The following is a 26,575-nucleotide window of genomic DNA, read 5'->3' as shown; positions in this document are numbered from 1 at the left end:
CCCTCTCAATCATTGCAGTCAAAATCAGTGCTCTCCCAATATTAGTTCAATATGTAAAACCTATTGTTTATTTGCTTTTGGCCTAGGAAAGGCCTTGCTAGCCTAAAACTCCAAGGAAAAACGCTAAAAGGAAAAGATAGGTTTCTGTAGAGTAATAAATGTCTGTATGTCAAGAAACACTGTGAAATAGTCAGGTGACCAATGGAGAGAAAAATATTTGGAACAATAAATAGGAAGCAAAGGGTTAATATTTTCAATACACAAAAAGTTTTACGTTGAAAAATGGGTAAAGGAAGTGAGCAGTCCATTCCCAATGGAAGCAGTCAGGTGACCAGTAAAAGTGTGGGAAAACATCTGAATATCATTATTAATGAAAGTGGGAAAATATATAATTTTTTGCACCCTAAATTGTGAGCAAAGGTGTGGGCTAAAGGGTATTCTCACACTGCTGGCACAGAATTAATACAACCTTTCTGGCGTGAACTGTGTGACACATGATTTAAAATGTGCATCTGTTTTGATATGATCATTCAGTTTGTAGGAATTTGAACCAAGAAGACACAGTGGGCACAAAGATATGTATATCTGCATGTTCACTGCTCCACTGTGTGAAATAACAGAAAAACAGAGACTGTTTCAGTGCCTAATAATAGGAAGTTAAACTTTATATCCATTCGATTAACTGTACAGTTGTTAGAACTATTTGTATATCTATTAAAAACAATAAACCCCATAAAAACAGATGAAAAAACAATACCCCGAGTATGACCCAATTTTTGTTTTAAAAAAGTAAAGAAATCAGCTTTGTGCGTACATTGAAAGAAGGCGAGAAAAGTTTACCAGAATATATTCGAGGCAGTGCTCTGTGGGGAATGGAATTACAGGAGGACTCCCACCCCACCCCAGCCCCACCTTGTGATTTTTCTGAATTTTAAAGAATTTCTTCTGTGAATATGTATCGCTGCTGTCAACAGGAAAAAAAAAAAACAAATCCTACTGAAAGAACTAGAGTGTCAGTGCTTTAGGCATATGGAATATTAGGAAGAGGATTCTCTTTATGCTGGTTTTTTCTTTCTAGCTCAGTGATATTCCAATTCTTTGGAGTTTCAAGCCAAGGGGTATTTTGGTTTTACAATTTACCATATGCAATATTTTAAAGAAAAATTACTTTTGAGGCATTAAAAAATTGAGGTACTTTAGATATCAGTTACTTAGCTTAATATGCAATTCTAGCAAATTGAGACCCATTAGTAGGATAGTGAATAAGATGCTGTTTATACTTACCATAAGAAAGTATAAATATATCTATATATATAGATAGATATTGGTATTTACTGTTAATGCTTACTGTAACTTTCTGTGCTGATGTTGTTAGCACGATGAAATTCCTTTTAAATGATTCATAGAAATGAGTTTGTACTAGATCTTGATTTCAGTGTGCTGCGATGATGCCAGCTCTTATTTCTCTATTGGTCACTTTTTATACTATGTCCTATGCTAAACCCTTGAGTTTTTAGAAAAAGGAAATTTTGCCCTCCAAACTTTTATTTTGATATTAAAAAGATTTTCAGCATCTGGTGCTGTTTGTATATTATGAACTCCAGGTAGTTTTTCTTAAGGTTTCTGCCTGAAGTTTTTCAATCATAAAACGATGGTAATTTGTTGCAAATGAGAAAAATACAATCATTTTATATTGTGGCAGTGGTGGTGTTCCCAACCTCACTATTTACAAAAGGGAGATTTTAAAATTAGTTTAAGCTGGATAGTTGAAACAGTGAGCCAAATGAATTAGATTTTTGTGTTTTTGAAAAGGCTGCAAAGATTGTGAGAGCTGTTCTTATAATGGCCTTTTGAAAATCCCCTTGCGTGCTGGACGAGGGATGAGCGGACAGCTCTAAATCTGGCATTGTTGGACCAGTCGAGCAAAGACGGGTTTATTGACAGGAATGTTGCTGAAGAACCACATGAGTTGAGCTGTTTGCTTTCAGATTTAGCCGTTGTTTAGACAAGCAGAACTCTTTATTCTTGCTCAGACCTGAGTGAGCTGAGCCTCAAGGTTGAAAAGTAAAAAGGGAACATAAGAAAGAGTTCTTTCTTAACTTAGATTTCTGTGTGTTATATTGACTTTCCTTCAGAATTTTCTTCGTTCTTAGTATTATTTCTTCCATCCTGCTCCCAAAAGGATTTCTTTTCTTAGAACTTAAGTGCATACTTTCGTTATCCACTCTCTTTTTTGTTTTACTAAAAACAAAGCAAGGACAACATCAACAGCTCTAAAACTGAATAGACCTTCCCCCAAATAAACAAACAAATAGAAACTCAAGAGAACTGTGTCTCCCCGAACCCCCTCCTTAGGAACACAGCTCAAAGCCCCTAGGAGTGTCTTGGTGGAGAGCCTGCAGGTCTCAGAAGAAGGTCAGAAACTCAGCATTTACTGACTGCCTACTATGTGTCAACATTTAACACTTTGGAAGGTGGCAGTATTCCCATTTTATAGATGAGGAAACAAACCTTGAGGTCCCTCAGCTAGCAAGTACAGAATTTGAATTTGAACCTAGGTCTGCCTAAGCTTGCTTTTTTTGGTCTCTCTGTCTCTCTCTCTATATATAAAGAGAATAAAACAGTGGTGTGGGCCACCAAAAAATTTGCCATCTCTCTGAGCTCATGGGATAGAAGGTAGGTCAGGTTTATTTCTTATTCCCATCAAAGCAGGCCATTTTGGGGCTTCTTGGACATTTATATCTACTTAGTGACCCTAAAAATCAAGCTATTAAGCTTTCAGGTTAAAAAAAAATTACCGGGCTTTCCTGGTGGCGCAGTGGTTGAGAGTCCGCCTGCCGATGCAGGGGACGCGGGGTTTGTGCCCCGGTCCGGGGGGATCCCGCATGCCGCGGAGCGGCTGGGCCCGTGAGCCATGGCCGCTGAGCCTGCGCGTCCGGAGCCTGTGCTCTGCGGCGGGAGAGGCCACAGCAGTGAGAGGCCCGCGTACCGCAAAAAAAAAAAAATTACCTGTTAATGTTTGGGGTGGAAACCCTGCCTGTTCGCTGACCTTGCACCTCCCTCTGAGTCTCACTCCACCCTGTGCCAGCCTTTGAGCAGGAAACCAGCCTTGGTCTTTGAAGCACTGCCTAGAATTTCCCGGGAGGGCCTTCCTCATATTATCTCTGACTGGCGTGAGCTTTTCTTCCCGAGGGACAATTAAGGGTGGTGAAGATGCCTACAGTAGAAATAGCAAATTCTCCTGGTTGCAATGTCAGCGACGCTCAGACCACTGTTAAATCACAGATCATAGTAGTGACCCTTCTGGAGGTGATGCTTGCCCTTGTTCATTCTGGTTATTGGTTGCCTCCCTGGGAACCTCCAGCAGTGTGGACCCCCTTTGCAGGGAGCCAAGCAGCAGGCGTGGAGGGGGAGGGGGGGACACCCAATGGGTCATCATGAAAGAAGAGGTGTGCAGTTAGTGCCTTGAACAGAAAGTTTGTTGCAAGTTTAAAAAAAATCACAATCAAAATGGGCAAAAGTTGTTATTAAACCCATTTCCTGTGTTTAAAAAAAAAATTGTGGTTGAAGAAAATAGAAGCATAAAAAATCAAGTCCATGTAAGCTTGAAAAGAAACCTGCAGTGGTGGATTTGCACATCGGCCTTAATTGGCCCAATTGACCTTCTCTGCTGTATTTACAATTGCCTTAAAATTGTAAGCAGATGTTTGAAACCCCTTCTTTAATAGGTCTGCAACATCTGTTTCACCAACGCTGCTGCCCACCAAAGCAGTCGTAATTAGGGAGCACCTAATGCATACATCTTTCCTTATGGACCCAATCGATCGGATTTCTCCCTGAGGTATTAAAGTCAACCCTTATTCTTGCTTTTATTTGAATACACTTTGTATTATATTTTCTTACACAGAAGAGCAGTATGCCAGCCCAGTTAAAACAAAAAACAAAACTAAGATAGTTATTCTCCATAATGAATTTTTAAAATTGTGTCTATATAGTTACTAGTAATGGGTGAAAAATGTTTGAGTATATAATTGTAAACCCTTGAAAATGTATGAAAGCTTTGGTCCTTTCCTGCTGCTTTTGTGTTCTCAAATGGGTGTTTCCTGCAAAACCAGCAAAGTGAAATGTGGCAATCTTAAAAGCTGGGAAAGAGCATTATTTATTTTTTTTTATTTTTTAATTAATAGCCTTCAATTCTTAGAGCAGCTTTAGGTTTATAGAAACATTGAGTAGAAGGTACAGCGTTCCCATAATATTCCTTCTCCTTCTCCTGCCTGTCCTAGTTCTCCTGTGATTCGTATTGTGGTGTGCTACGTTTGCTACAGCTGATGAACCTGTATCTGTTGATACATTATTGTAGTTACAAGTGCATCATTTACATTAGGGTTCACTGTTTGTGTTGTACATTCTGTGGGTTTGGACAAATCTCTCATGACGTGTATCTACATTCACAGTATCTTACAGAATAGTTTCACTGCCTTAAAAAATCCCCTGTGTTCCACTGATGGGAGGGAGTATCACTGACTGAAATATTCTTTTATGATGATATGTTTACTTTAAAAAGAAATTATTTCTCATGTATAATGGTCCAGAGAAACAGTCATTTTGATGTCTTAAAATTGAATGTACAAAATTTCAGAGAACAATTTTTTATGTGCTTTATTTTTAAAATAATATTTCAGATACCTTATAAATTTTACTAAGGTTGATATGGTATGATGTACACCTGATAATTAGAAAATCCTATAAATTCCTAACATTCATTTCAGTTGCTTACAAATAAATGATTCTTTTAAGGGTTAATTTCTTTAAAATTGTATCTTTAATGTGGACACTTATTTTAAATGACTTGCCTGAGGTAAGATATGTTTACTGGAAAGAGTTCGATGTCAGTAAGTTCATTTCAGCTGTTTCCTGAAGTGTGTGTTTTACCTGAAGATTCCTCCCATATAGATGATAGCCAAAGTCTAGAAGAGAAGAACTATGCCAGGGAAAAGCACCCAGTTTCAAACATGTGAAAAGCAACAGAGAAATGCCAGCCTTAGCACTGAGTGAAGAAATCACGGGTGGGAGAGGGAGTTGCATCTGACCCATGTACCCTCTTGGCAAGTGGTTAGGCTGATACAGGTCTGTGGCCTTCAGGGCCAGGGATTAGAGTGGTTGGGCTGTCCTGGGTACATGGCCTTGGGCAGGGCGCAGACTTTTTGTTTTTGTCAGCAGTAGAGGTCGATTTTTTAAAAAAATTTTTAGTGAAGTATAATATGTGTACAGGAAAGTGTATATATCCTAAGGGTGCAGCATTTGAATTTTTACAGATTAAACTAGTGCATGTAACCAGATCAAGAAATACAGCCATCTTGTACCCCAGAGTCACCTATTATGGTCCCTTCTGGTCACTGTCCTCCTCTGAGGGGCACTATCCTGACTTCTAGCACCATCTCAGTTTTGCCTGTTACTGTACTTGATAGAAATGGAAACATACACGATGGACCCTTGTGTCCATCCGCGTCACGGCATGGGTTAGTTTGTTCATCCTTAATACTCCATCTGATGAATACTCCACAATTTGCTTGTCTGTTCTAGTATTGATAAGCATTCAGGTTGTCTCTGGTTTGGGGCTTTTATGAATAGTGCTGTTATCAACAGTCTGGTTCTTTTGGTGAACATATGTAATCATTTCTGTAGAATATATTCCTAGGAGCCGACTTGCTGTGTTGTAAGGTACGCATATGTCAACCCAAGTAGAGCTTTACTCAGCCTGACAAACTGATTTCCAACCAGCCATGTATGAGAGTTCGGGGTCAGCACACTTTCAAGAACGGCACTCACATTCTTACTTGATGACCCAGTGTTATCAACAACAAGCATTTCTAGGGTGCCTAGCCTAACCTGTAGCTATGGAACAGAGCCAAGGCAACTAAGGGGCACAACTAACATTTGTAATTGCCCATCCTGGGCCAGGCATTGTGCCTGTTGCTTTCACGTGGGTTAGTGCACAAGAACCATAAATTGTATTATCCCTACTTTACAGATGAGAAGACTGCAACTGAGATGATGTAATTTGTGCAAGGTCTTAAAGGCAGTAGTAGATTTGGGTCTACTAAAGATAGGCCCCAAACCAGAGCCCTGTGTTCTTAGCTGCCACATTGTATAGCCCTTGCCTTTGTATTTAGGCACTGACTAAATCCTCTTGATTTCCAAAGAAGCTGCATTCTATGACTTCTAGATAACGTGATGGAGGCCATTAACTTTATCCCCCTCCATAACATTTACTGTTACTGTAAATAATCCTAATAGTAAATAATGTACTGATGGTTTGAGACTATTTATTATCAAACTTTAATGAACTCTAGATCTTTACACACATTATAAATTGTTCCTAATATTTGGACAGTGGCTTAATTTTTTGTTTGTTTTGTTTGTAGATGGAACAATGACAGCAAAAGCCAACAGATTACACTTTATTGATGCATTCAGTCCATTAAAATTTAAGTATAAGCCAACTGAGTGTAAATATTTTTGGCAAATTAAGAAACACCTTTAATTTAAGGCAGTAAGATGGGCTATAAATAAATGCCTCCCAGACTTTTTTTGTGGTGTGTGCCCAAGTCTTTCTCACTTTTTTACTGAGATATAATTCACATACTATAAAATTAACCCTCCTTAAACAGTTTTATCTTTCTGTTGCTTCCCCATCCCTCTCTGAAAATGAAAATCTTAATGGATTTTTAAAAATGAAATTACAAATTTAATCTAGAAGCAATATTGTAATTTAGCCTATATTTCTTTCTCATCATTTAGGAGCATTATTTTATAATCTCCTCCTATCTTTACCATGATGACAAGTCATTACTTTTTTAAAAAACATAATTAATTATTTACGGCTACGTTGGGTCTTAGTTGAGGCACGTGGGATCTTTCGTTGTGGTGCGCAGGCTCAGTAACTGTGGCACGTGGGCTCTCTAGTTGTGGTGCACAGGCTCAGTAGTTGCAGCAAGCGGGCTTAGTTGCCCTGCAGTACGTGGGATCTTAGTTCCCTGACCAGGGATGGAACCTGCGTCCCCGGCATTGGAAGGCAGATTCTTAACCACTGGACCACCAGGGAAGTCCCACTACTTAGTTTTAATTTTAAAATATATGAGACATTTATCATTTCTGCATATCATAATTTCACTGTATGCAGTCTAAAAATACTTTAAAGGAAATTATCAATCAATTATATCTTAATATGCTAATATTCAGATGAAAAAATTTTTGATATTAGAATATTTTTCCATGGAGAGTATTTTTCAAGTTTTCATCAATAGTTATGGAAGCAATACTGATTCAACAGTAAAGGTAGAATTTATTTTTAATAAATTTATTTATTAATTTATTTTTAATATCTACCCACTTGTTCTAGAGAGAGGTAATTTTTATATTTGGGACTAGTAATTACCTTAAACCAAATTTAAGTGTTGGATAATGTGCCTACCTCAGTTCTATGATTATGTAAAGGTTAGTGATGAAATTTATACTAGGGTAAGTAAATCTATAAGACTTTACAGGTTTCTTAAATCAATCCAGGCATACTTTCTCTGTTTATGAGCTATTTAAGATCCATCCATAACCTTTTACAGTAATGGAGTCTTATTGAAGATGAGAGTTTGTTTATATTTTGAGTGTTTTTTTCCCCCCCTTGAAAGCACTTCTAAAGTTGTGCTAGCAAATTACAAGTGGACCATTTATAAGCTAAAGAACACTTTTGGTCTTCAGTAGTCTTGGCATTCAGTAGAATAAATGTTACTTTTACAATTTATCATTCAAGTTAGTAAGCATTTTGAGGTTTACTTGTGTTAATGTAGTTAGGTTGGAAGACACACTTACGTTGCAGAACATCCTTACAGGCCAGTATTTGGGTATGAGGAGTCTCCTTGTATCTTAAAACATTGTGAAAATTTGAAAAACATGCACGTGAAATATTAATAGTGAACTGTACCATCTTCCTGTGAACTTTTGACTTAGGTCTTTTCCGTGATGTGTCTATTAATTTCCTTTGCCCACATTTTGAGCATTGTCTTTGAAGATCTTCTTCTTGTCGTGCACGTCTTGTCCTCTTGGCGTTCAGTGGTCCCTCGCTGCCATCTGTTCTCTTACAGTTCTTTCTTCGCAGAGCAGCTACCTATCTCTTCTACCCCCTTTTTAGAAAATTGAAGTATAGTTGATTTATAATGTGTTAGTCTCAGGTTGGAACATAGTGATTCAGTGTTTTTACGGATTATACTCCATTAAGTTATTACAAGATAATGGCTACAGTTTCCTGTGCTATACAATATATCTTTGTTGCTTATCTTTTTTATACGTAGGAGTTTGTATCTCTTAATCCCATACCCCTAATTTTCCCTTCTCCCCTTTGGTAACCACTAGTTTGTTTTCTGTATCTGTGAGTCTGGTTTTTCTTTTACGTCCTTTTGAGAATTATACTCTATAATAAAGCTGAAGTGTGGTTGTATTTCTATATAGGAAGAAAAGCAAATTCTCACAAAATAATGAGTCATTAAAATGTGTGTGAGAGAGATTTTAGAGTCAGGCATCTTCCCAACCTGCTTCCTAACATGTGAATCTAAGGAAGATGGTCAACAATTTCAGATTTATTTCTGAAAGAGCCATCTGCCTTTGACTGAAACAAGCTTTCTCCCTTTTAATCCATATTTACTAAAGCAATACTGAAAAATGTCTTTCTTTCTTTTTTTTTTTCTTTTTCTTGAAGTGAACATGCTAATTCTGTCCATCAACCTCTTGTGTCTTTTCAACTATGGGTATTTGCACAGTATTGAATATGTGAAGCAGTGCCTGTGTTCAGTCTTATTTAATATAACTATAGAGACGAAATGCTTAGATTGCTCTAAAGATGTGAAGCTGGTCCCCGTTACTGTTTAAGTAATGTTAGAAATGAGAATACTTTATCTGTGTACCTGGAATGTATTAGTTTCTTGTGGCTGCTGAAACCAATGACCACAAACTGGGTGGCTTAAAACAATAGAAAATTATTCTCTCACAGTTCTGGAGGCCAGACGTCCATCATCAGGGTGTCGGCAGGGCCACGCTTCCTCTGGAGGTTCTGGGGGAGGATCTTTGCATCTTCCAGCCTCTGGTAGTTCCTGGCGTTCTGTGGCTTGTAGAGGTATCGTTCCAGTCTCTGCCTTTGTCTTCACATGACCTTCTCCTCTGTGTCTGTATCTTCTTCCGTCTGTCTCAAAAGGACATATATATCATTGGATTTAGAGCCCGCCCTGGGAATCATACCTCAAGACCTTTAATTACATCTCCAAAGACCCTTTTTCCAAGTAAGAAGACATTCCCAAGGTCTGGGTATCAGGACATGGACATATATTTGCGGGGAGGGAGGACCATGATTAACCCACTACTAAAGGAAGGAAAACTTGCGTTACCAAGAAGCTGACAGCAGGAAGGGAGATGGAATATCACTGGCCAGTTTCCTGGGAGGGCGGAGGCTTGCATCCTGGCACTGGTGCGCGGAGAACTCAGGCATGTCTTCCACTGCAGCTTTGAAATGAAACTACCGCCTAGGTTACACAAGTCAACTAAAAATGGGATGAAATGACCTAAAAATAGTTCTGAGTAATCTCTGGCTTTAAAATTGGACCAGATCCCCATGTTACTTAAAAAGGGTGGAAAGAAAAACTTGGAAAACTGTCAGCTGCATAAATGGTCATTACCTAAGGATTATTCAGATTTTGGCTTTGTTTCAGGAAACGTATTCATTTTGTTTTCACTTTATATTTTTTTGCTGTTCCCTCACCCCAACCCCACACCCCCAGTGTAAGAGATTGGTTAGCTGCACAGCATGTCAGGGTTTTAACAGGGGCTGGGCTGTACTGAGCCCATGAAGACAAAAGGGGCTTTTTCATTATCGAGCTTGACACAAGGTTCCTGATCGCAGCTGACTCACACATTTCTCTAAAATTATACTTTTATGAAAAACCAACTCTTCCAGCGTGTAAAAATTACCGCTCATTTCTTCCCATTTGACCGCTGTGGATCTTACTAATGTTTGCTCTTCTATGGAGTAACATTACTGGGAAAGAAATTTTTTTTTAAAGAAAAACAAGTATCATTCCATTTCTGCTGATAATTTTGTGTGTTTGAGAGTAAGGAGTTGTGATACTAGCAGCCACTAGATAAGTTAAACATTAATGCCCCCTTGATTAATAGAGTTTTGTGGGGGTTTTTGCTGGGATTTTTAATTCAGCCTCAGCCTCTTTCATTCCTTTTGGACTTTTCCTGACGTGGACATGGCCAAGATGCTGTCTTTTGTGTTGTATTTTTAAATGTCTAAAGTTTGTTACAGTTTGTATCTGGGTGGATTTTGAGTTATGTACCAGAGGTTTCTATTTATAAAAGATCCTCAGATTATAAAAATTTGTGTAACATAGTGCACAGTTTTTGGAATGCTTTAGGTCTTCACAAAACCTTTGTATTTTTATTTTTTTATTATTTATTTATTTTTTTTATGGCTGTGTTGGGTCTTCGTTGCTGCGCGCGGGCTTTCTCTAGTTGTGGCGAGTGGGGGCTACTCTTCCTTGTAGTGTGCAGGCTTCTCTTTGTTGTGGCTTCTCTTGTTGCGGAGCACGGGCTCTAGGCACGCAGGCTTCAGTAGTTGTCGCACGTGGGCTCAGTAGTTGTGGCTCGTGAGCTCTAGAGTGCAGGCTCAGTAGTTGTGGCGCACGGGCTTAGTTGCTCCGTGGCATGTGGGATCTTCCCGGACCAGGGCTTGAATCCGTGTCCCCTGCATTGGCAGGTGGATTCTTAACCACTGCGCCACCAGGGAAGCCCACAAAACCTTTATAAATAGCTTTCTGAACAATAAGCATAGCCAATCCCAGTGCTAAGAACTTCAAGGTCCATCCAGTTTGTGTATGTTTATCACCATTCCACAAAACATTTTTGGTATAGTTCCTACTACTTGAGGAAAAAAATGCTTACTTAGCTCATTCCTTAACACTTAATGCAGGTTTTTTTTTCCTTTTTTTTTTAGCACCTGGATTTTCACTGAACTAGTAAGCAAAATAGTAATCTTAGCCTCAGGGTGAGCATAGTTCTTGATCCTGTTTTGCAATGGGAGAAGCAGATTAATTTGCCTGGATAGAAGGCTTGCCTGTGGAGAACTGTCAGCCCCTCTGAGCTTGGAGCAGGGCTGTGTTCCAGAAAAATCTTGTGATAGTGGCTAGGAGGAGTGGTGGATTGACTTGAGGGTTTTTTGGAGACGGTGTCACTAATCCAAGCAAACCATAGTAAGGATGAGAATTCAGACAGTGGCACTGGGATTAGGAGTCAGGAAGAGGTCACGGGCATATTTGCATGGCATTACTGAGCAAGAAGACTAGTTAGATGTGGGCATGGTCAGCTAGCAGATGAATATAAGCCAGGTGACTTCTGGTTGGATTATAAAATAAATGGGAATCAGCTCTTTGTGGCAGCGACTGAAGCACGAGCGGCACACAGAAGGAGGGCGCCACCTCTGAAGGGCTATTTTCATGTCTAAAAATGACTTGGTACTGATTATTGCTGGCAAAATATGACATCCTTATAGCAGCTAATTAGACCACTCCAGGGGCATGTCTGCCCTTCAACAGCTGATGCAGGGCATGCAGGAGCACAGTACTCCTGTGACACCTGATCCCGGCCCTGGACTGGGAGACACGCCCAGGTCCATAAACAGGCGGGAGCAGGGAGCCCTGGCGTAGCCCTGCTGGGGGAGTGGGACCCCAGAGAAAGGAGCACCTCCCCAGGGTCTTGCACTGAGCAGGATAGCACCCGCCTTGAGTGGGATATCACCCTGTAGCTCAGAGAGACTGTCTGAACTATATTTGGATTTATGGGCTAGGGAGGGGCCAAGTTATAAAATTACTGCTTCCAGCTGTAATCTAGAGAAATTATGACTTTACAGCTTTGACATATGCTCTGGATTTGATCTTACTGCTAATAAAATATGTTTTCGTTGTCAGTTGGTTTTAATCAAAATTTTGACCCAAAAGGTGGTAGCTGTGATTGCTGCTTTTGCCGTCTGGTTTCTGGGGGATTCATATAGGAGTGTTCAGTACTGGAAAGCTTCTTGGCGCCACAAAACTCTTGACATAATATGAAATTAAAGTCTTTGTCACAATTTTTAGGAAAGACAAAACTGTAAGTTGCTTTACTGATAATATGAGTCAGACGTCTTGAAATCCCCTGGCTTTAAATCTTGGAAGCAATTGCCTGCTCTGTTGGAAATGGCTCCTCCCCAGCCCTTGGGTTCCCTGTGGGGTTCCGTAAGGCCAGGGCACTGAGGATGGGTGAGCCGAGGCTGAAGACCTTCATCCAGGCATTGAGGATAGTGGTCTCCTTGAGAAGACTTCCACTGGACAAGGTGGTGCTTCACTGGTCCTTGATCCCAGGCAACTCCTGATGGATAATTACTCTTTTTCAAAGAACTTGTTCTTGTTTCTCAACCTGAAAATTTATTGTTGAACTCAGAACTTAGAAGTATTTGCGGGAAGAGTCTCTTTATACATAGCCACCATCTGCTGGACCACCCAAAGCCCTAGGACATACTGGGTCATGCTTGTGCTTAGCCTCGCTCACGATATTCTCGCGATAGGTCACACTCGCCCTTGTGTATTCTCGCAGTTAGTCACTCATGCGTGGTCTGTTTTGTGATGGGTCGTGCTTGCAGTTGGTTGCTCTCACACTCAGTCACTCTTGCAATGGGTCACTCTCTGATTCTTGGTGCCTCCCATAATTGGGCACACCCATGCTCAGTTGCTGTCTTTTTTCTCTCATATACACCCACTCACAGCTAGAGAAGAAAACTCACTTCTACATTTGGAACCAGATAACCTCAATGTGAAGAAACTATGTGACTACTGAGTATTAACGAAGAGCCACAATGTGTCCAAAGATAAATACTAGCAAATTCTCTTCGTTCTAGACAGATATGTGAAGGAGACTCTTCTCAAAACTTAAGTCCACAGTTTGTGGGCTAATTTTGATCACTACAGATACTATCGAGATGCAATTATTTCAGTTATGTAAAGCTGCAGTAATTTTGGTGTGGGAGTCTTTGGCACCTATACCACTTTCTTTCTTATTTTGGAATCTTTCCCTGTGTTTTATCTGGTTTATCCTTCTGGCTTGGCTAACGCCCCATCCTCTTCTTTTTACCGTAGGTATTTCCATATCGTGTCCTGCCTTTACTGAGTATTAAAATCTCCATATAGAATCAGTGTCCAAGTCAAATATTTTAAGATAAATTTGTTTCAAAAGGCTTGACAAAAGGCTTCCTATTTTGGGAGGGTTCTATGTACCCTCTGTGTCTCATGGTATCGTCCAAGGGGAGAAAGTTCACTTTTTTTTGCTCTTCCAGAAACTGGAAAATAAAGAGCAAACTCCTGTGCTTACTTTAGTCATCCAACTAATGAAACCAAAAATTGGGTGCTAAGAAGGTGGCTGTAAATCTGGTAATGCTTCAGAGTCCTTTCAAGGTTCATGCTTCCATGAGGGCTATCTTTTGAGGGAACATGTTTTTTTTTCCTACCTACCTTTGAGGACATATTCTGTTGACTCTTGAGTTAGCATAATCTTCATTTCTTAAATGAGAGAAAGCAATTTAAAGGTAATGTTTTGGGAAACAATGAACAAGGAGTTAGGGAACAATTGTCAGTGTTAGGTTTGAGGCTCTGTGTAACTTACTAGCTGTGTGAGTTTGGGCAAGTTACTTAAACTCTCTGTGCCTCATTCTCCTTATCTGCAAAGCAAAGATAATATATTATGAGTATGAAATGAGCAATGGCTGTAAAGTGCTCAGAACTATGCCTGGCATGCACTAATCTATCTGTGGCCACAGGAATCCTTGTCTAGGCGGCAAGGGAGGTTGGGGAGCTCTAGCCATCACTTACTTTGCTGTTGCGTGTTTAACCAACTCTCTTCATACATTAACTGAGTCCGCTGTTAAGGAGAAGAGCTTCGCAGTTGTGTGCTCTATGCTAGATCCTTCATTGGGATTCTCTCGTGTGATAGCCTGCCTGCTGGGAGTCCAGTCAAGTAGACGGTAAGGTAAAGCCTTGTGTTCTTTTCTTTCCTTCCTCTTCCTCCTTATCAGGTATTTCTTTCACCTTTTGCCCTTTCATTAGGTTATAGCTCTGAGCGCAAAAAAGCCAGACGGCCACTTGCCAAGCAGTAGATTGGACATAGATGAGAGGGGCCGATGCATATGTAGCAGCAGTAACCTGTCTACCTGGGACTTCCTTGCATGGCTTTAAAGGACCAGGTCTTCAGTATCTAATTGAGCCTAAATGCCAATTTATGTGCAAGAACACATCTCTTAGGGAATTGCGAGGATTTTTTCCCCCTTCCACTGTGGTGGTAGAAAGGCAGAAAATATGAGCTGTAAAAGCATGGCTGCATCCTGTATCTTGGGCTGCTTGTCTTATGTCTAATCAATTACCTTGATGCTGTTAGACGAGGGCAAGTCATTGGGGGAGCATTCCTAGTGAGATTCCTGAGAGTTGATGATTCAGAGACCAGTTCTGGAACAGAATGTAAGAAACTGTATCTTATAAAAGTTTAAAATATATTCCCTTCTGGGCTTCCCTGGTGGCGCAGTGGTTGAGAGTCCGCCTGCCGACGCAGTGGTTGAGAGTCCGCCTGTCCGACCCTGCGGACACGGGTTTGTGTCCCGGTCGGGGAAGATCCCACGTGCCGCGGAGCGGCTGGGCGCGTGAGCCATGGCCGCTGAGCCTGCGCGTCCGGAGCCTGTGCTCTGCAGCGGGAGGGGCCACAGCAGTGAGAGGCCCACGTACCACACACACACAATATATATATATATACGTATATATATATATACGTATATATATATATATATATATATATTCCCTTCTACCTACTAAGAACGCCTGAATCCAAAAAATTCAATACCAAAATATAACATTTTTCGGTTTCCGGACAAAGTAGTTCTTTTGATAAAAGAACTTCATTTCTTCTTCTTCTTCTTTTTTAAACATCTTTATTGGAGTATAATTGCTTTACAATGGTGTGTTAGTTTCTGCTTTATAACAAAGTGAATCAGCTATACATATACATATGTTCCCATATCTCTTCCCTCTTGCATCTCCTTCCCTCCCACCCTCCCTATCCCACCCCTCTAGGTGGTCACAAAACACTGAGCTGATCTCCCTGTGCTATGTGGCTGCTTCCCACTAGCTATCTACCTTATATTTGGTAGTGTATATATGTCCATGCCACTCTCTCATTTTGTCCCAGCTCACCCTTCCCCCTCCCCATGTCCTCAAGTCCATTCACTAGTAGGTCTGTGTCTTTATTCCCGTCCTGCCCCTAGGTTCTTCATGACCACTTTTTTTTGGATTCCATATGTATGTGTTAGCATACGGTGTTTGTTTTTCTCTTTCTGACTTACTTCACTCTGTATGACAGAGTCTAGGTCCATCCACCTCAGAACTTTATTTCTATATGCTGAAAGTTTTGACTTCTTTCCTACCCTTAGGCTGTCCTCAAAGATTTCTATTTCTTCAATTTTCCTTAAAAATTTTCAATAGAGCTTGTAAAAAGTTTTGAAAAGGAAGTTTTGTAGAACTTGTCATGTGTTCATTTAGCTATTTGAGAATGTTAATTGTAGTTAACTCTGGGTCTCTTATTCGATATCAGGAAACAATATTCAAGAAAAACTATTGGCACCTCTAGTTTAAGATGGCAGTCTGCACACGTGTTCATCTTTTCCCTTCTTGAGCCCCCATTAAAATGACTGTATGAGAGTAAAAGTTAAATATCTACAACATCAAAGAAAGTAAGAGATGGTTATCAGCAGATGATAGTTAAGCCATTTTCTGGAAGATGGAAAACAGATGGAGGAATCATGGCTGGTGCAGCCTAGGGTACACATGGAGCTCTGAAGTTATGGAGGGAGACTCAGCAGAATCCTTACAGGCTCTGAACTTAGGATGTATCTATCGCGGAGGGCTGAAAACATAGGGCCCGGTTACATGCTTAGGTAGTTTTAGCCAAGTAAAATATTTATCTTTAAAGAAATTGAGTGACTTTGGGTGATAGCTAGCACAGTTAATGTGGTACTGGTACCTCAAAGAAGCATATGTCTATATATAGATATAGACATATTTTGACAAGAAACACGAAATTTCTGAATCGGAGAACAGACCTCGTGTTACTTGCAGAGCTTCATAGTGCTCACTCCCCGTGGGACCATGCAGTAAGAGGCTGATGGTACCCTGTGTATTAGTTTGCCAGGGCTACCATAACGAGGTATCACTGGCTAGGTGGCTTAAACAACAGAAATTTATTTTCTCACAGTTTTGCAGCCTGGAAGTCTGAGATCAAGGTGTGGGCAGGGCTGGTTCCTTTTGAAAGCCATGAGGGAAGGCCTCTCCCTATGGCTTGTAGATGCTCATCTTCTCCCTGTGTCTTCCCGTTGCCTTCCCTCTGTATGTGTGTGTCCAGATTTCCTCTTCTTACAAGGACACCAGTCATACTGGATTAAGGCCCATCCTAATGACCTTATTTTAACTTAATCACATCTGTAAAAACCTTGTCTCCAAATATAGTCACATTCTAAGATACTGGGGGTTGCGATTTCAACATTACGAAAACAGATGGTCCAGGGAGATACATCTGCATCTCTCTGGAGCAATGTACATACCACCTCTAGCTTCCAAGGCATACTTTCTTTTTCCCTTTTTACTTTATTTATTTATTATTTTTTTATTGAGGTGTAGCTGCTGTACACCAAGGCATATTTTCTAGTCCGTCATCCTTTAATCAAATTGGCTAGTGCTCTTTGCTGTGAATGCCTGGATTGTGCAAAAATGTGAAAATATTCCTGGAGAATTGTGTCCCAACACTCATCAATCTTTATATTACCACTTGAATATGAATGGAAAGCCAGGCATTACCAAGAATGTTATTAAAACTTACAATGAAAAAGGCCAAGATAAACAGGAAAACTGACTACCAAGGAAAAACAGCTAATTCAAGGAAATGAATAGAATTGAAAACATCTAATTAGGATGTGAATCTGCAGTCACGAATATTTCCTTCTTAAAACAAGAATAAGATTCTATTAGTTACAGGGAATTCCCTGGCAGTCAAGTAGTTAGGACTCGGAGCTTTCACTGCCGGGACCCGGGTTCTATATCTGGTCGGGGAACTGAGATCCTGCAAGCCGAGTGGCGTTGCCATGGGGGGAAAAAAAGTGTTACAATATTGAAAATATATAATGATTGCCAAATTTAAAAAAAATTAATAAAGAGGCTAGATAAAGATATAGTCAAGAAAATGTTTTAGCTAAGGACTAAAAATATACAAGTATGGGGAATATGGGAGAAGAGAAGTCCTGAAGGTCTAACTGACCTCCCTAGCTGCATGTGGCCATTTAATTTAAATTAATAAAAATTAAATTAAAAATTCAGTTCCTTAGTGACACTAATCCCATTTCAATTGCTCAGTAGCCATATGTGTCTGACAGCTATTGGGCAGTGCAGATCTATAGAAAATTTCCATCATTGCCCTGGCAATGTTTGAAGTTGAGATAGCCCTGGCAACTGGTAAGGGAGACTAGAGAAATAGAGGTGGGGGAGGGGAGGGACTTTCCAGATAAATCATACCATGACTCTTGATGTTGAAAGGTCTTACATACAGCCAAGCAGAGTGGATTTTAGGTAGATATATCTAGACATATCCTTGCGAAATTCTCTTGGAACCAAGGATAAAGGGAGTATTCTAAAAACTTTAAGAGAGGGATGAATACAGATATCTACGAGGGGAAGAAAATGAGCAGTGTGCTGTATTTCTGAGGGAGGATGATTTTAAGTCTACAGTCGTTTCCACCAAATAATCAGTGATTTGGGGACATTACACTGAAAGTCTCAGAAAGATAGCTTTATGAGTGTCTTTTCTTAGGAAGTTACTTGAGGATACGCTTTGACCAAATAAGAAAGGAAACCAAGAAAGATGAAAACATGAGATCCAGGAAACAGTGGGTCCAATTTATCGAAGCAGCTAAGGAGGTCCTGAGAAGACAATTAGAAAGGAAGCCTAGATTAACCCATTCCAAGTGGAATGAGACAGAGCACTCCAGGAGGAAAATCTCTGGAAGAGAAAGGAAATTGCTAGTATGTGTACTGTGATTAAGAGCTTAGTAAAACCTGGACATAGATATTAGTTTCCTATGGCTTTTATAGCTTTTGAGGCCAGAAGTCTGAACTCTAAGTGTCATCAAGGCGGTGTTCCTTCTGGAGCCTCCAGGGGGAGAACACAGTCTCTTTCAGGTTCTGGTGGTGGCCAACTTCCTTGGCTTGTGGCCTCATCACTCCAGTCTCTGCCTTTATCTTCCTCTGTGTGTGTCTTTTCTTCTTCCTTCTCTTATAAGGGCACTTGTCTTTGGACTTAGGGCCCACCTGGGTAATCCCGGATGATCTCGTCTTAAGATCTTTAATTAAATCTGCAAAGAACCTTTTCTAAAGTAGGCAGGATTCCAGGGATTAGGACATGGGCATGTCTTTTGGACAGGCTGCCATTCAACCTACTATATAACTGTATCTGTTAGAGCAGGAAAAAAAGAGTATCTTCTTTATTTATTTTGTGGTACGGGGGCCTCTCACTGTTGTGGCCTCTCCCGTTGCAGAGCACAGGCTCTGGATGCGCAGGCTCAGCGGCCATGGCTCACGGGCCCATCAGCTCCGCGGCATGTGGGATCTTCCCGGACCGGGGCACGAACCCGTGTCCCCTGCATCAGCAGGCGGACTCTCAACCACTGCACCACCAGGGAAGCCCTCTTCTTTATTTTAATACTAGTAATATTCTCCATTGAATGACACAGTGAACCCATTGAGAAGGAAGTGTAATCCCAGCATACTGTTTGGCTCTGTAATAAATAATATCTCTACAGTTAGTAATGTAATTCGTGTGTCATTAAGTAAAAGTTGGTATGTATCAACTTTTAGAATGAATCTATAGACAATAGAAGATACAACAGTTGCTGCTGAACTGAGTAGAAATGTCCTTAGATTGGATAATGTAATTGGTGGCAGAGGTGGGAGGAGAAGCAGAGGAGAAATGGAATGAAGAGTTGAGTGCTGATGTGCTTCTCTCACAAACTGAGCAGCACGACATACTTTCCGGAAGATAAAACAGTCAGTGTGGTTGTTGGTGTGTTATCTGAAGTTTCACAGGCATTCAGTAGAACTGGCAAAAGATGCATAACTACGAAATGGATGATGGGTGAGTTAGTTAGATCCTCATAGCAGGAAGCCAAAGGAGAATGTACAAAGTTGCCAAACCATAAAAACCAGTCAGGGGCTGTTGGAACCAGTTAAATAAGGCATGCTGCATTTTTGAGAGCATTTTTTGTAGTAGTTGCGGAGCTTGGCTACACCCAAGGGGCTTTTTAATCACATATTTTCTGTGATTAGCAGTATGGTCTGATAATCGCACGTTTGTCTTCCATGAATGTTTCAAAATTTTAAAATAGGCTTATTGTCTTTTTCTGGAAACTTAAGTTCCAGAGCAATAATTTTATTACATTTTCTTTTCCAGTAGTTGAGAGTAAAGGAGTGATCCTGAAAATTATGCTTATGGTGGACTTAAGTAAAAAGGATTTATGCAATCAAATTTACAGATTGTTTTTTATTGATCACAACTTTTATGCTAGGGGTCAGTTTTAATCTGCTTGGCATGGTTAATTGCTTATCCACTTAAAAAATTAACTCTGGTGGATGGAAGAGGCCCTACTAATGTGAATTGTTTTTGCTGTTAGTGAAAATATGGTATTATGTTATATGTTATAATTAGAAAAAAAGAAAAAAAATGCTGAATAAGCCATTACCCCTTTGTAAAAAAGGAAGAATGAAGGAAAGAGAAGTCCTCCCCTTGAGTGAGTTTTGTCCTGCACATTCTCTAATATTTCCAGGGTGTTGATCCTGCCTACTGTAGTGAAGCATAGCCGTTCATTCATTCCACAAACTTCTGAGTCCCATCTACCAAGTGCTGAGCTCTTAGGAGATACGAGTATGAACATTCTTTCAAGAAATTCAGTCTTGCTAGTAATGTTCCACCCCCTTGCTGATATGTTCTATCCTGATTCCTGGTTTTATTCAGTTCCTTCTGCACCTACTGAAGGAACATACAACAAAATTTAATCCTTTCTCCAATCCTCAGAACATGGAAAAACTGTGAAAAGATTACTCATCACTGAGTTTCTTTCTGCCTTCGGAATGATGCGCTTCTCCCTTCTAGCAACACAGTATTTTGCATTTCCCAGTTGAATACACTCATTGAAGAATTCTTGGTGACCTTTAGTACTTTTCTTAAGTTTATGCCTCTCATCCTTTTTTATGCTCAAAACAGACTTCAAGTATATGCTCCTCATGGATTCTACGAGGCACCTCCATTCCCAACCTGCCACCGGCCATCTGTATTCTCCCCTCTGAGGTGTCCTTAGTGCACCATCCGTTCTGCCCACAGCCCTCCCTACTGCTTGTCTACACTACTGGCTCTACTGTTAGAACTCTTTATCCACACATTTGACTATCCTTTTTCTGCTCTTCTTTATTCCTTTTGCCTGTAAACATACCCAAATCATAGTTGTACTTATTAAGCCTACACTGGTCCCTCTATTGTCTCCATTTCCTACCTTTCTCTCATTTGAATATTTGTCCTATATTCACGATGAAAACTTTTACTGGGAAGCAGTATAGCAGAATGGATTCCCAGTTCTATTGTTAACTGTGTAAAGATGGACAAGCCTCCTCATTGTAAAATGGGAGTAATGATATGTATTTCATTTGTGGTGTTGTGGAAGTTCACCAACAGTGTGTGGCATGGCATACAACTTGATGTAGCCGTCCAGGAAAATGTCACAAAATAGAACATTACTGGTTTACTCAGTACGAGTTGGAGATGAAGGAGGACACACTGTAGGCATGATAGTCAGGGTTTGATTCCAGGTCTTTTGAGCAGAAAGGGATGAATGTAGGTAATTGGGTACTTGGGAGATCAATGAGAGGGCTGGAGATGCTGACTCTGGGCTGACTTCAAGGATGACCTAGGAAAGCCCTTGAAGTGGCCCACCGATAAGGAAGGGGAAGAGTCAGGGGAGCCACTGGAACTGCTGACTTTAGGAGTGGCTGAGACTAGAGGTCAGGCCCCCACTGCCTTTGCACCTACTTGCAGCACCCAGGAATCTTGGGCCTTGGAATACTCGATCTGCCTGTTCCCACCAGGCTGGGGACTGGACACACAGTGGCCCCAGCAGCAGGAGGGGGGTCTCTGCCTCTCTTCCTTCTTCCAAATTTGTGAGTGCATCTAACTGGCCAACTTATGTCAGTTTCCTCCGAAGCCTTACCTTCAGGGAGCCTGGGAATGCTGTTTCTCTACTTGTCATGATCAACTCCTCCTTCCTCTTCCAGCTTCTCACTTCTAGCCCCAAAGTTCATCTTCGCCCCCTCCTGTTGGTCTATTGCCTCTAGAACCCTCATTTTCATCCTCAACTCTTCTTCTGAGGTAGTTCCTCTGTGAAGTGTCACAGAGATCTTCCAGCCAGCTCTGGACCAAATCCAAGCTCCACTTTTTATTTTTAAAGACTCTTCATGTAGGCACCGGAGATCTATCACTTCCTGTGTTTTTTCCTTCGCGAACTTAGCTCAGCTGTTCCTTTCATCTCAGGCTCAACCACTTAATGACTCTTTCATGTGCCTGCTTGCCGTTGCCTTTGTGTCCTCCTGGAAACAGCGTCATCATGTTCCTGGAATGGTCTTTCCTCATCAGCCCACCAAACAGCCTTTGCAGCTTCTGAGACCCCTCTTCTAGGGGAAGACTTTCCATATGAGCACTGGTGTTCTCTTTGTATCACAGTCAGTAAGGACTACATTCCATTTTATATTTTTTTAGTTATATTTTAGTAAATACTTTCCTGCCAAATTATAAACAGACTTGCATGGGGATCCACTTGTTTGTCACTTAAAAAGTTAAGATTGGTGTTTGGCATATGCCTTTGATGTATTGCTATTTGGACACAACATCCCATCAGCAACATAGTAGAATGGAAAGTAGAGGAATTAAGAAGAAAAACAGACACCAAATGTTAAAGATCAAGAAGGAAAAATTCACTATGTGATAATCAGAGAAGCTCTTTCTGTCATGTGCCCAGCCTCTCCTATGGGAAATATCAACTCCTAGAACATAACAAAAGAATGGAGCAGGGAGATTAAAAGGTTCATCAGGGACTTCCCTGGCAGTCTACGTGGCCAAAATAATAATTTTAAAAAAAAAAAAAGGCTCACTCATTGGAAAAAGTACTTAAATCATTAGTAGTAAAGGTGATTATGTATTTTAAATATTGGATTAAAACAACTGAAATTTTTGTAAGCTTGTCAAGAATTATTTCATAAAGTGTGTAGTGTAATGCAAAGTCATAGTTTTTGATCGATTTCCCATCGTCACTCTTACGTTAAAATCATAGCTCACAGAATGGAAGTTGGTGGGATTCTTTCATTTTTCCTAATATTTTTATATCACTCTATTCTAACTCCTTGTGCCAGGTGAGAACACATCCTCCCCCTTCCAGGTACTTCCAGTCCTCAATTGTTTAGAGAAGATGGCCCTCACCATCTCTGCCCTTTGTTCCCTGTCCCCTCTGAGGTTGTGGGCTGGCAGCCTGCCAGATTTCTAGTTCTCTCTTCATTGTTTCAAGTCACATTTCATCAGTTGGCATCTATTATCCTTGAAATCGTGCTGATTCCACCTTGCCACTTGTTCCCTGGTAGCTACTTCCCCAGGGCTGTGCTGTGGCATCGTAGAGGTTACACGTGCCGTCTGTGGATGACGGTCAGGGTTGCTGATAGCGCTCTCATTCACACTAGCTGTGCTTGTAGAGTGATGGAATCCTGAGGCTGGGAGGGACCTGCGGACTCCACAAGATCTAGACCAACACTGGTAGAACCGGAACCACCACCTGCATTTTAATTGAATCAAGAAGTCAAACTGATTTGGAAAATGAATGAAGCTCATCTCCTTAGAAGTCACTTAGTACTGTATATATGCATATGTTTGTACACGTACACACAGACCTGCACACGTGCATGAGAACTAAACCAGTCTCAAGAATTGGTTGACACAAAGGCTGTCGTTACTTTTTTTTTTATCATTACTTTTAATACAAAACTAAAGGAACTTGAAATCTAGGCAGTACAATGTTCAGAGTTTTATCATGGTTGATTACTTATGATTATGATTTTTTTTTTAGCCTTAAAACAATAGGGTGATTATCAGAAATAGTCATCTTGGAAGCTTTCCAGGATCAGTAAAATTTCAGAATCATTGAGCTAGACCAGTCTTTAGAGATCCTGGCTGGTTAAAATTTTTAAAGTTTCATACTTATTGTACAAACTGTATTGTAATGAAAATAACATAAAAGACAAAAATTCCATTATCACATTAAGTTAATATATCAGTTATTTTCATTTTTCCAAAAGTTTAAAGGCCATGTCCATAAGCAAAAATCAGTTTATGGTGTTCTCATTTCAGTGTGGAAAGAATTTGGGGGTTTTTTTTCCACCAATTTTTTTTTTTTTTTTTTGCAGTACGCGGGCTTCTCACTGTTGTGGCCTCTCCCGTTGCGGAGCACAGGCTCCGGACGCGCAGGCTCAGCAGCCATGGCTCACGGGCCCAGCCGCTCCGCGGCCTGTGGGATCTTCCCGGACCGGGGCACGAAACGGCGTCCCCTGCATTGGCAGGCGGACTCTCAACCACTGCGCCACCAGGGAAGCCCATCCACCAAATTTTATACTAGAAGTGTGTTTCAGTGTTGGCATGTCGCCTTTATGGTTTAAAAATTACAGCAAAGATGTATTGGATTCCTCTAGTGCCCACCTTCTCCCCAGGCCCTTGCTTCCGTGGCCAGCTTCATGCAGCTACAGTCTGACTACATCTCCCACAGCTTGCTTTGTGCCTGCTGCTGCCCCACCTCATGCAACGTGGGAGCCTGCTGGCGCCCACCTGCCGTTCATACAGGCATGCCTGGGAAGAGAGTTCCCACTGGCCACACCTTGAGCAGTAGGGATGGGAGCTAGTGGGTAAACGCTCCCTTGGGCACACAGTCTGAGGCATGTTCTAGAGCGCTCCTCTGAAGTCTCCCTAGTTCGCACTCACCTTCACTTTCTAAAATAAGCCATCTGCACTGAAGCTCTCGCCTCAGGCTCCTTTCTTGGAAGAGCTGTGGCTAAGATAGCTGGCAGAGTTGCCAAGTGTGATTTCTCTAGTGGTCTCTGTGCTATTGGATATTTGGTTCGTTTCAAATTCCTGTGGTTCTGAAGCTACGTTGAATATTTTTATGTGAAATCTTTTCTTTCTTTCAAAAAGAAGTTTTAGGACAAACTCTAAGAGCACGGCCACCAGGTTAAAGACCATAAACTTGTTCACAACTGGCTGTTCATCACTGCTGTGTCGCTTCCCTAAAAGGTTGTGTTAACTTAAAGCACCACCAACGTGTGTGTGTGTGTGTGTGTGTGTGTGTGTGTGTGTGTGTAACCATTCAACCACCATGTCTTCAGTGATTTAAATCTGGCCCCTTGAATAGGAGGAAAATATGTCACCCTTTATTTTAATTTGTTTCTTTCATGGCTAAGAGGGTTGTGCATGTGTCTTCATTCTCGTTTGCTGTGTTTGTACCTTTTACCTAGGTTTTGCCTTTGGTTCTGTGTCCCCTGTGGAGGAAGTCTCCACATAGCATGGTGCAAGAAAGCCTAGAAGAAGGAGAAATTCTGGATGAGATAACAGAGGTGGCTTTAACCATACTGTATGGCATCCTATAGCATGGCAGGGAAGCCTGGTGAGGAGGGCAGAGGGTGAGCGGTCCATGGGCTGTTGCCTGAGATGCCTCTTTGACAGCCTGTTAGTGGGCTTTCATCAATAACTTCCAAGAAGATTTCTTTCTCCACCTGTGTTGGCAGGGAGCCTGCAGGTTTAGTGGCCTGTTTATGGATTTCTGACAACCTGACATCGTCCCTGTTGTTTCTGCTGAGAATTGATGATATGTTAGTACCAGCTCTGTCCATTGTCCTGCATCCTCCTTGTCGATGTTCCAGCAAACATGGTGTCAGTGTTCTTTTGTTTCTCTTGATGTCATAGTGTTAGATACACAGAGAATTTCTGAAGACAACAAATTGAATTTTGTCCCCTATGGATGGGAGGGGAGAGTAGCTAAATAGGCCTGGTCTTCATAGCTCAAATGTAGAGAAGTGTTTGTCTAGATAATGCAAACACAAAAACCCAGTTGGGTCTAATTTATACTGACTCTGTAAATCTGGTAGTAGGGGACCTATAAAGTAAATTACATAGCACGTGTCTTGCCCTGAAGCACATCTGTGCATACCTGCGCACGTACCATCTCCCTGCCCTATGCAGAGAAAGAGCACATGCACATCCTGTACATCTGAAGCTGGTAAATGGACTATTGTTAGTCTTATCCTAGACGAAGTTCACACATACACGTATTTGCAAGTCCACAGTACATGAAAGGATTCGATATGTCTTCTTGAATCCTTGAAGGAAGTTAAATTAGTATTTCTAGTTTACGTGGAAGTTATCATGCATAGTGAAGGGGTATCCAAATGACTGAACTGATTTTTCTTTACAACAAAGGAGAAGGGAGAGGGGTGTCCCAGGTATGGGCAAGTACAGAGGGGAGAGAAGATGGTTTGTCAGCAAACTGCAAGTAATTTCTTGTTAACAGATGAGTGTTACCTTCCAGACCATCCATTGATCCAGTAAATATTTACCTAGTTCTCAGTCTCTGCCTGGCATTGTGCATCATTACCCAAATAATAGGAAACGCAGTTTTGGTTGTCTTGGGCTTAACTTGATTACTGTTTCATCAGTTCTAAAACACACATTTGAACACCTCTGAAATTGGCATGTGTACTACGATCAGTGGAATCTCAGATTAGATTAAAAAGCTATTAGTCATTATTGTACTTGGAAATGCTTTTAAAAAAAAAAAAAGGCAGAGCAATCTAGGCTCACACACAGGTCAAGAAAACTTACTGGTTATGTCCTGATCTATAGAACAGGTAAGTCTAGTAAGTGATATGTTAACTTGGGTGTTTTCATTTCTTTTAACCTTACTCTGGATTAAGTGCTATTTCTATTGGTAGTTAAAAAAAAAAGTTATCTTTTTAAAAAACTCATTACCCTGCTATGACTAAACATAAACAATTAGATCTTGTCCTGTTATTGTTCTATTTTCTGCACGTTTTCTGGGCATGGATAATTGCCTTATATAACCATATTTTTGTAATACCACAAGAGATAAAATTCATAGTAGAATCTAGATATTGTATCTACATCCAAGTCTTTATCTATATATCCCCAAACAAGTTGTTGATTGCTTGATTGGAGAGGCCATGTGTAGAAGTGCTGGTGGCCATCACTTGCACTAAGCCCATCACAAAGAAAACCACTGTGGTTGCCATATGTTAAAAAACAATGTAAATATAAAATATTCCAAAATTAA

At 40.7% G+C, this 26,575-nt stretch overlaps 1 protein-coding gene and 1 long non-coding RNA gene across 4 annotated transcripts in view; one reads left to right on the top strand and one right to left on the bottom strand.

Annotated features, from left to right (window-relative positions):
* The window catches only part of HLCS (holocarboxylase synthetase), a 196,604-nt gene that overhangs the window by 103,853 nt on the left and 66,176 nt on the right, over window positions 1–26,575 (top strand). The gene's annotated exons all lie outside the window — the stretch shown is intronic.
* On the bottom strand, window positions 7,376–9,534 carry LOC117199281 (uncharacterized). Its single transcript, XR_004480478.2, has 3 exons — window positions 9,432–9,534; window positions 9,039–9,229; window positions 7,376–8,177 (listed from the first exon to the last, which is right to left on the bottom strand). It is a non-coding gene; the product is annotated as an uncharacterized LOC117199281 (long non-coding RNA).

The sequence above is a fragment of the Orcinus orca genome, chromosome 5, assembly GCF_937001465.1.
Source record: "Orcinus orca chromosome 5, mOrcOrc1.1, whole genome shotgun sequence".
In the NCBI taxonomy this organism is placed as follows: domain Eukaryota; kingdom Metazoa; phylum Chordata; class Mammalia; order Artiodactyla; family Delphinidae; genus Orcinus; species Orcinus orca.
This window is presented reverse-complemented; position numbering and strand designations above follow the sequence as displayed.